We start from the raw sequence: 9,084 nt of genomic DNA, 5'->3' as shown, positions 1-9,084 counted from the left end.
TGTTTCTGGAAATAACCATGTACTTCAAAAATGCATTATAATCCCCTATAAATTTTTTGATTTGCAGAAAAACATGAGAATAATAAAAATAGTTTCTGTGTTACAAAACTAATTTTTCTTTTTGAAGAGACTGGGAAATGTCTATGAGAAGTTATGTCAGCCATACCTGAGTTTATAAAATTATGTGATACAGGAAAAGTTGATTTACTGTACTTTTACCTAATTTAGTGATGCAACTACCATACCTCAAATGTCCCCTGCTTCATGCCGAGCATCTAGGCCTGCCTATTGCAGGGAGCAATCCAAACACTATTTAGTTAGCCACATATCCTAAGAAAATAAATATTCAATATTTTTGGTTAATAATTGTCATGGCTAACAATATGTGAAGTAACAGCAATAATCATAATTTATTGAGCAGTTGTAATGTGGGAGACATTATACCAATCATAGTATAATTCACTCATGCTATATGTTACTTTATTTGATCATTGCAAATATTCTATGATACCGTGAATTATTCTGATTACTCAAATAAGGAAGCAGGTTCAGAAAGGTAAAGCAACTGACCCAAGAACACAAGACAGTGAACTTCAAACCTCGTATTTGAATCCAGGATTGTGTAATTTGAAAGTTTATTTTGTCTCAATTAGTGGTAACTGACACACTGAAGTAGGCTAATCAAATTGTTTTAAAAACGTAGAATTGCTTTATGAAACAACGCTGTAACGGTAGTTCTCTTTTAAAAAACAAAGTTAAACATAAGTCACATAATGACTCCAAAGCCACTATAGAACAGAGGTTGGAACATCTGCAAGTTTCTAATGAGGTTTAAAACTACAAAAGACTTCCTGCTAGAAATTATTTTCTAATTCAAACATGGGGGTGAGGCAAATAAAATAGGTACAAAGATTAGAGATAGGTGTCTTTAAGGTGACAATTTTTTTTTTTTGAGAGTTTTTTGCTATAGGGCACATGTGCTTGCCAGAAAGACAGAGAGAGACAGAGAGACAGAAAGTGAGAAATCACCTCCCCCGAGGGGTGACGTGCACTTGCCAGAGAGGCAGAGTGAGAAAGTGAGAAATTACCCCCTGGAGGGGAAAGGCCATACCACAGTCTCTTCTCCTCCATTATTCCCTCCATATCACACACTCGTAGTGTGATTTTCAAACCACAGTGATACAGGACTTGAACCTTGGTGGGCCATGTGGGAGTCCAGCACTTTATCCACTACACCACCTTCTGGCCCTGAGGTGACAATTTTTAACCAAACCTGTATGGATTATACACTCATGAGAAATACTGTGAATTCTACAGTTGTAAATCATTGGCTTCTCTTTCACCCAGGATGACAATCAGGTTACAATAGATATTCTCTGACTGTTTCCATTCTCCTAGTTAAAGAGTGGCGGACCAGGGACCAGCAGTTAGCGTAATGGCTATGTTGCTGGACTCCCATGTAATCGACCACGGTTTGAATCCTGAACCCGGTGGCTTAAACTCATGCTGGGTGTGTGTGTGTGTGTGTGTGCCCAAGATCCTGAGAGAATGGAGGAGAGGGGATTGTGGCATGGCCATCCTCCCTGGGCAGTGATTTCTCACTTTCTGTCTCTCTGTCTCTCTCTGTCTTTCTGGTGAGCACACATGCCCTATAGCAAAAAATCTCTCCAAAAAAAAAAAAAATACAAGAAACAAACAACAACAAAAAAAGAGTGGTGGACCAGATATAATGAGAAACTTGAGTTTCTGCCTAGGTAGCCATGGGAGAGGATGATCCCCTCTGAGACCCAGATAAATAAAGAAGTCCTCCTTATTTTAAAATACACATCAAGATATTTAGTTATAACTTAAACTATCACACTAATTAGTAATAATATGAACAATTAATTAATAACAGATATGACATATATGACTTAATTAATAAAACAGTCTCTACTGTTTTCCTGGCACTATATTAGGCATCTATGATCATTATGGATTAATGTAACATATTATGTATTGAGCATCTGAATTAAGCTACTTAAAAGTGTACTATATAATTACTAGTTAAGTTTCAGTGGTACTCAGTGAGGTTGTTCTTTCCTCTTGGTAGTGTTTTAAGGATGTGAGAGTGACTTTTTTGTCATACTAGTTGGAATAAGAGCATCTGCACTTGATGGTATTGGTGATAAGGGATATTTGTCAGGAACAATAGATTTCCTGCAATTCTTGGGACAATTCCATATAAGAAAGAGTTGTCTGTGATGTCCTGTGTTTTGAAAGTTCCTTGGTTATACATGAAGGTAAAAGCTTGTTATTATCTAAGCCTAAAACCTAACTCTAGAACCAGCAGTTAGCATAATGGCTATGTTGCTGTACTCCCATGTAGTAGACTGCAGTTCAAGTCCCAAACCTGGTGGCTTAAAACTCACGCCAGGTACGTGTACATGTGTGTCCAAGATCCCAAGAGGAGAATGGAGAAGGGATTGCGGCATGGCCATTCCCTCTGGGGGGGTGATTTCTCACTTTCTGTCTCTCAGTCTCTCTCTGTCTTTATGGTGAGGGCACACACCCTGTAGCAAAAAACACTCAAAAAAAAAAAAAAAGAAAAAAGAAAAAACCTATATTCATATATTGCATTGTCAGAAAAGTCATGATGCATTTTTGCTTAGAAAAACATGGAAAAATATGCCATGACTTTACTGTCAACCCAATTTTTGTGTGTAATTTAAAAAAAATAATAATTATTTTATTTAATTTTATATATTTATTTAAATTTGACCAGAGAGAGACAGAGAGAGAGAAAATGAGAAAGCAAGGCACTAGGTCTCGGATTTGAACTGCAGTTGGTCATGTGGGAGTCAAGTGCCCTCAACCACCATGCCACCTGCTGGCCTCTGTGTGTAGTTTTAATATACACTAAATTTTCAAGAATACAATCTCCATACAAATTAAAGAAAGAACAAACTAGTTTATTTGGGGAGTAGGGTTGTGCCAAGAATTGTTCATAAATAGCAAAACCACTTGAGCATTTAAATTGTCAATAAGGCACATCTATTGTATATTATTCTGTGATTGTAGCTGTTTTGTTCATGGTGACTCTGCATTTAAGTGCTAGAATCTGACTAGTCTATCCTTTATTCTCAAGTAGTCATATATGACTGTATAGTGAAATAGTGAAATATGTATTGTTTTATTATAATGGCTTTTATTTTATGACTTCTTTAGGTTACATAATGTTCATAATACTGACTTTACAAACATTAAGTGTATAGCTAGGTTATATTGTCTAATGATTTCAGAATAATAAAAAAAAGGTTACACAAAATATTTGATATGATATAGGATATATACACATATATGAGTAAAATATTGGGTTGTTGGAAAAGTCATGTCATTTTTTTTTCTGGGTTTCCATGCAAAAAGGTGTCATGCCTTTTGTGACACTTTTCTGACTATATATTTAGAATGTATAAATTATATATGTAAATATATATTATTACTATTTATCACATATTTATTCTCTATAGTCTTCTTCTTTATATGTTTATACATATGTGCATACATATGGGGGGGGGTTAAAAAGTTCACAAAAATACATATTATGAAAAAAACTATGTATGACTTTTAAAATTTTTTGTGCCAAAGTAAACTTCTACTTTAATTGCATTTTTTTCATAAAGCTTTTGATATACCCTCATATTAGTCTTATTACTAGAATTTTCTCACCTTGCTCAAATCCCTATCAGCACACTCACTCTGAAAGCTCTAATTAATATATTACAAATGAATTAAATTACATATTCCCTCCTGAACCCCAGGAAAAGTCCCAGGTTTTCTTTGCTCTGTTCCTGTGTGGCCTTTTGTTTTTTTCCTGATTTCTTTCTATAGGCAGTGGTAGACCCTCTCTCATGAGTTGCCCCCACTTACTACTTTGACATGGCCAGTGTATGCATTTGATCTACCCCTCTCCTTTTAGTTTTTTTTTTTTTTCAATTTTCAAAAATGTTATTTATTTCTTCTATGAGGAGAGAGAAAGAGTGAGAGAGAGAGAGAGACGAGCACCCCCAACAGGGTCTTTATATCGCAGTCCACTTCTAATCTCAGCTCAGATCATGGCCACATACATGTAGAGGTTCCAGGACATGAATCCAGGGCCTTCTCCTGTGAAGCCAATTACACCTGGCATACTCAGGAATTTGCCAACAGTTTTTTCTGAAACTGACATTTTCTCATTGGGAGTGTATTTTCCGGACAAAGGAGCACAGGATCTCAGATACATTCTAGCCCTGCAAAGCAGACATATTCTGAAATCACTGGAGGTGGGAAGAAGCTATATTAGTGGGGAAGAAAAGTACTGCGATTTATTTTATTTTATTTTATTTTATTTTATTTTATTACCTTTATTTAGTGCCATTTTATATGAAGAGCACCTACATTTCTAAGAAATAATAGTAACTGTGACAATGATAATAAACAATAATATAAATAATAAACAAAATGATAGTGGTCTTTTATTGAATCTTTGTATAAACAGTTTTATAAATGCTTTAAAAAGTGTAAGCAGGGTCAGTCCTGTGGTCTGGTTGTTAAGAGAACCAGATCACACATGGTCAACCCTGCAGCTCAAATCCTGGACCTGGTGGCTTGAAAAACAGGCTGGGCAAATGTGCATGCATACCCCAAATCCCAACAGGATGGAGAAATGGAAGAGAAGGGATTGTGACATGATCATGTCCCATTGGGGGCAGGGGATGCTTCCCCCCCCTCCGCCAAATACACATGTCTACTGGCAATTAAAAAAAGTGTTAGCAAAATAAATGCTCCAAATTTTCACTACATAAAGCAGTATTATTGACTCTAGTCTACAAAAAAATACATCTGAAATCATTTGTTTACAAACTATGAAACTGAGATTTGAACCCATTTCATTCTGACTCTGAAACTCCTATTTCTTTTTTTAAAAACATTTTTAATTTTATTTACTCATTTACTTATTTCGTTTTGACCAGAGAGTCACACACACACACAGAGAAAGAGAGTGAGAAAGCAAGCCACCAGGTCCAGGACTTGAACCATGGTTGGGCATATGGGAATGTCCAGTGCCTTAACCACCACACCACCTGCTGGTCCCCTAAAACTCCTATCTCTAACAGCAATGCTAAATATGCAGGTGTTGTTCCTTCTACAGTGTAAAAAAATTCATAACTGATAACATTCCTTATGAATAAATGGATTCTGTCCATTTCTAAATTTGGGAAATAAATCATTAACTGATCTTCTACTGATATTTCACAGTGACTTTATAGACATTCCCCAATGGGCAACTTTAAATGAACAAATTCCAGTGACTCAATACACTCATAAAATAGTTCTTCAAACACTTAATACACTGACATAACAAAAAATAAAAAAGAAAACAGCAACTTTGATTGAAAAGGCATAAAGAAATTGAACTCAGCTTCAAAGGGATGCTGCAAAGGAGTTTAAGAGTACCACCAAGATTTTATTAGACCACAGTGATCTGCTTTGGAAGTCTTTGAAGTTAAATACCCCTAAGAAACTTAAAAGTACACATCTTAGAACCCAGAATAAAATTGCTTGGGGCCTCTAATCATCTACTTATATAGATTTTTGAATTGTGAAAGAAAATCATATTTTGAACTTGGAGTGCTTACATCACTTAAGAAAAAACACAGAGAACTGAGAAATTATTGAAATTTCATCTTGGTTTCATCATAGACAAGCTAGTCTTGATAGATAAAACATTGCTGTCTCAAAAAATGGGAACCTATGCCAGAAAAACATTCTGGTGTCAGAAAAATCTTTACTCTAGAACTTAACAGCCTTGCAGCCTTGGGCAAATTACTTAACCTTTTTGAGTCTAGAAGTTTACATCTTTAAAACAGGATCCCAGTCCCTACCTTCCAGAATAGATAAAAATGAAGTGATAGTAGTAATGCCATATGCTTTGTAGAGTGAAAGGTACAAGAAATATTTTAATAAATAATTATCATTATGAAGCATAATTTTTCAGATTCAAAAATGTAGTTTTTTGGTCAGAATTTGGATATACACCATCTGAAGATAACTCACAGATATCATGCTTCCTAATTCTTAGAATTCATACTTAAGCAATATTTTTCATCCTTAAGCAATATTTTTCATGAAAATACAATGCATCATAAAAAGACACCTCCCCCTACCTCTCCCCAACCCCAGTTCTTTCATTCTTGCCTTTATTTGGGAAGTTAATTGAATATTTTGAGATATCAAATATGTTTTCTATTATAAATTCCTTTGTGAAAATTTGAAAAATACAGAGAAAAATGTAGAAAAAATCCTATACCTATTATCTCAAAACAACTGTACATATTTTGGAATAGTTCTTTTTATTCATTTTCTTTATGAATTTGCATACAGTTAACTTAATACTTTTTTAAAGTTTTCATTTTTTTTAAAAATTTCCTCTATGAATGAGAAAGAGAGAAATGGACAGACAGACAGAAAGAATGACAGTACCCCCAATAGAGCTTGGATACCACAATTGACCCTTAGCTTTAGCCAGCCTTGGATCAAGAGTATACCTCAATCTGGTATAATCAGGGAAGTCAAAGGTTGCAAATCCAGAACTTTCCCATGCAGGGTTCTCTTGCACAGCTTCACATCTTACCACTGTACCACCAAGCCCCAACGTAGTCAATATTTGGCTAATCATATAATAGGCATTAATTTTTCAATGTTGTATTTCACTCCCCATTTTCACACTGTAATTCGAGACTTACTTTTTAATTGATATAGTTATTGATGATGTAGGAACATAGAACACATTCCTTTAAAGTTTATGTAGTTTCTTTGGTTACCTTACTTTCTTGATCCAAATGGAATTAACTTTCTTTGATTTTTTTTTTTTAAAGAAATTACATATATACTGTCTTTTGGTAGCTAATTTGGGCTGCCCCCAGGGTTCTCTTGACCTGGAGAGTCCTAATGTATGTCTTTCATCTGGCCAGCCCATCTCCTTCTGCTAAGTAGCTCAGGTACTAGCAAAAAGTATGCATTTGCTTAGCTAAGACCTTATTCTATCACCTTAAAACTACTGCAAACCCTACAAATGCTGTCCTTCTTGACTATATCTTGAAATTTCACACTTATTTTTCTGTTACTTCTATGGTATATTCATGATTTACCTTCTTTTTTTATGCTATATACAAACAATTTCACCTGATTAAAATGATCTAACCAAATTGAACCCACCTTCCCCCTCAAAAAAATATTTGTTTTGTTTGTTTGTTTGTTTTGCCTGTGTCTTGCCTAAGGGAAGATTTTATTGTAATCCCACTAATAGTTTCTCCGTTGGCAGCCAAATAAAATCTTCCTTCTGATATTACATTATGGACTCCTGTCCTCCAGGTATCAAAATCAAGGCACTTCATAGGAAATGAAAAGGAGCATCTGTGTGATCATAAATGCCAAGTTTAATTTAAAAAAAACCTTTTCATATTCTAGTACTCCATATACATGATTGTGGATTCTGTGCAAATTGAGAGGTTTCCTAATTACTTTGTTCAGTAATGTCAGGGCAGGATTAGTTTTCCACCTGGAGGTATAGGCACCAGCCCAATTACTGTTGTTCTGCCAGTGAGGATTATTAATCTACTGTATGATATTTCTACAAGTTTGCTTCACAAATCTGATTTCCATATAGATTTCACAGATATAGTCTTGTTTACTGAAAACACAGCATATTCAGGAAAACACTGTCAGAACACACAGGCTTAGCCTATAACTTTATAAGCAGGGATGAATTAGATAAGCCTCAAATATTCAGAGATCATACAAAGCCAATGTTAGATGGGACCAAAGAGAACACCAATTTCCCCTGGGTCCTCACAAAGAAAACTGACACATTCATAATCACAGATTCGTAAATGATAAAGCCAGGTCTTAAATCCAGGTCTCTAAAGGTACTAGATTCCAGGTTCAGTATATAGCCCTTCAAATTGATTTGCTTTGGTTATATGCCTTAAATGTAAAGATTCTGGGAGTTGTGGTTACTAGTATTTTCTAGGTGGCCTTAAGACAGTAGTCTAGGAAAATACTAATATACCCAACACCATTCAAATATAAAAATTTCCTGGAGAGCTACAATAACAGATTGTGTGTATGATTTGTATTATAGAGATGCCATGGCATAATGAAAAATTAAAGGGTAATAACTAGAAAACATTTAGTATTTTTACACTAAATAATTGAAATTTTGTTCAAAATACCAAAAAGGGATCATTTGGCATTAGTCTGTAATGAAGTTGTACAAAATTCCTTGAGACAACCTTGTAAATGAAGTGATTAGAATGTGTGATCACTTGTCTATTCAGCAACTTGACCCTACCCATGTTATTGTAAATTCTACATAAGTGAATAGCAAGCACAGACATTTACTTATAATAATAAATTATAAAAATTATAATAGTTAAGTCTTAACTAGCTGCTTTTTTAAAAAAATTACTTATTTATTTATTTATATTAGTTTTTTTGGTTATAGGGTACATGCACTAACCTGAAAGAGAGAGAGAGAGAGAAAGAGAAAAAGTGAAAATCACCCCCCCCCCCAGGGAGGATGGACTTACCACCATGGCTTCTCTGTCATTGTCCTCTCAGGGTTTGGGGCATGCTCACACACATGCCTGATGAGATTTTCAAGCCACCAGGTCTAGGACTCAAACCGTAGTCAGCCGTGTGAGAGTCCAGCACCTTAACCACACCACCTGCTGGCCCCACTAGCTGCTTTTATTTACATTACAAATTATGCTTTTAGGACCAGCAGTTGGTGTAATGTCTGTCACTGGACTCCCATACAGTCTACTGTGGTTCGAGTCCCAGACACGGTGGCTTAAAACTCACGCCAGGCCTGTGTATGTGCATGCCCAAGATCCCAAGAGGAGAATGGAGGAGAAGGGATTGCAGCACGGCCATCTCTCTTGAGGGGGTGACTTCTTGCTTTCTGTCTCTCTGTCTCTCTCTGTCTTTCTGGCGAGCGCACTCACTCTACAGAAAAACCTCTCCAAATACATGTATGTGTATATATATATATATATAATATGT

At 35.5% G+C, this 9,084-nt stretch overlaps 1 long non-coding RNA gene across 1 annotated transcript in view; it reads right to left on the bottom strand.

Annotated features, from left to right (window-relative positions):
* The window catches only part of LOC102484163 (uncharacterized), a 181,592-nt gene that overhangs the window by 25,342 nt on the left and 147,166 nt on the right, over positions 1–9,084 (bottom strand). The window lies entirely within an intron of this gene.

The sequence above is a fragment of the Tupaia chinensis genome, unplaced genomic scaffold (assembly GCF_000334495.1).
Source record: "Tupaia chinensis unplaced genomic scaffold, TupChi_1.0 Scaffold000276_1, whole genome shotgun sequence".
In the NCBI taxonomy this organism is placed as follows: domain Eukaryota; kingdom Metazoa; phylum Chordata; class Mammalia; order Scandentia; family Tupaiidae; genus Tupaia; species Tupaia belangeri.
Note: the sequence above shows the minus strand (reverse complement) of the source record. Positions and strands in the feature narration are given on the sequence as shown.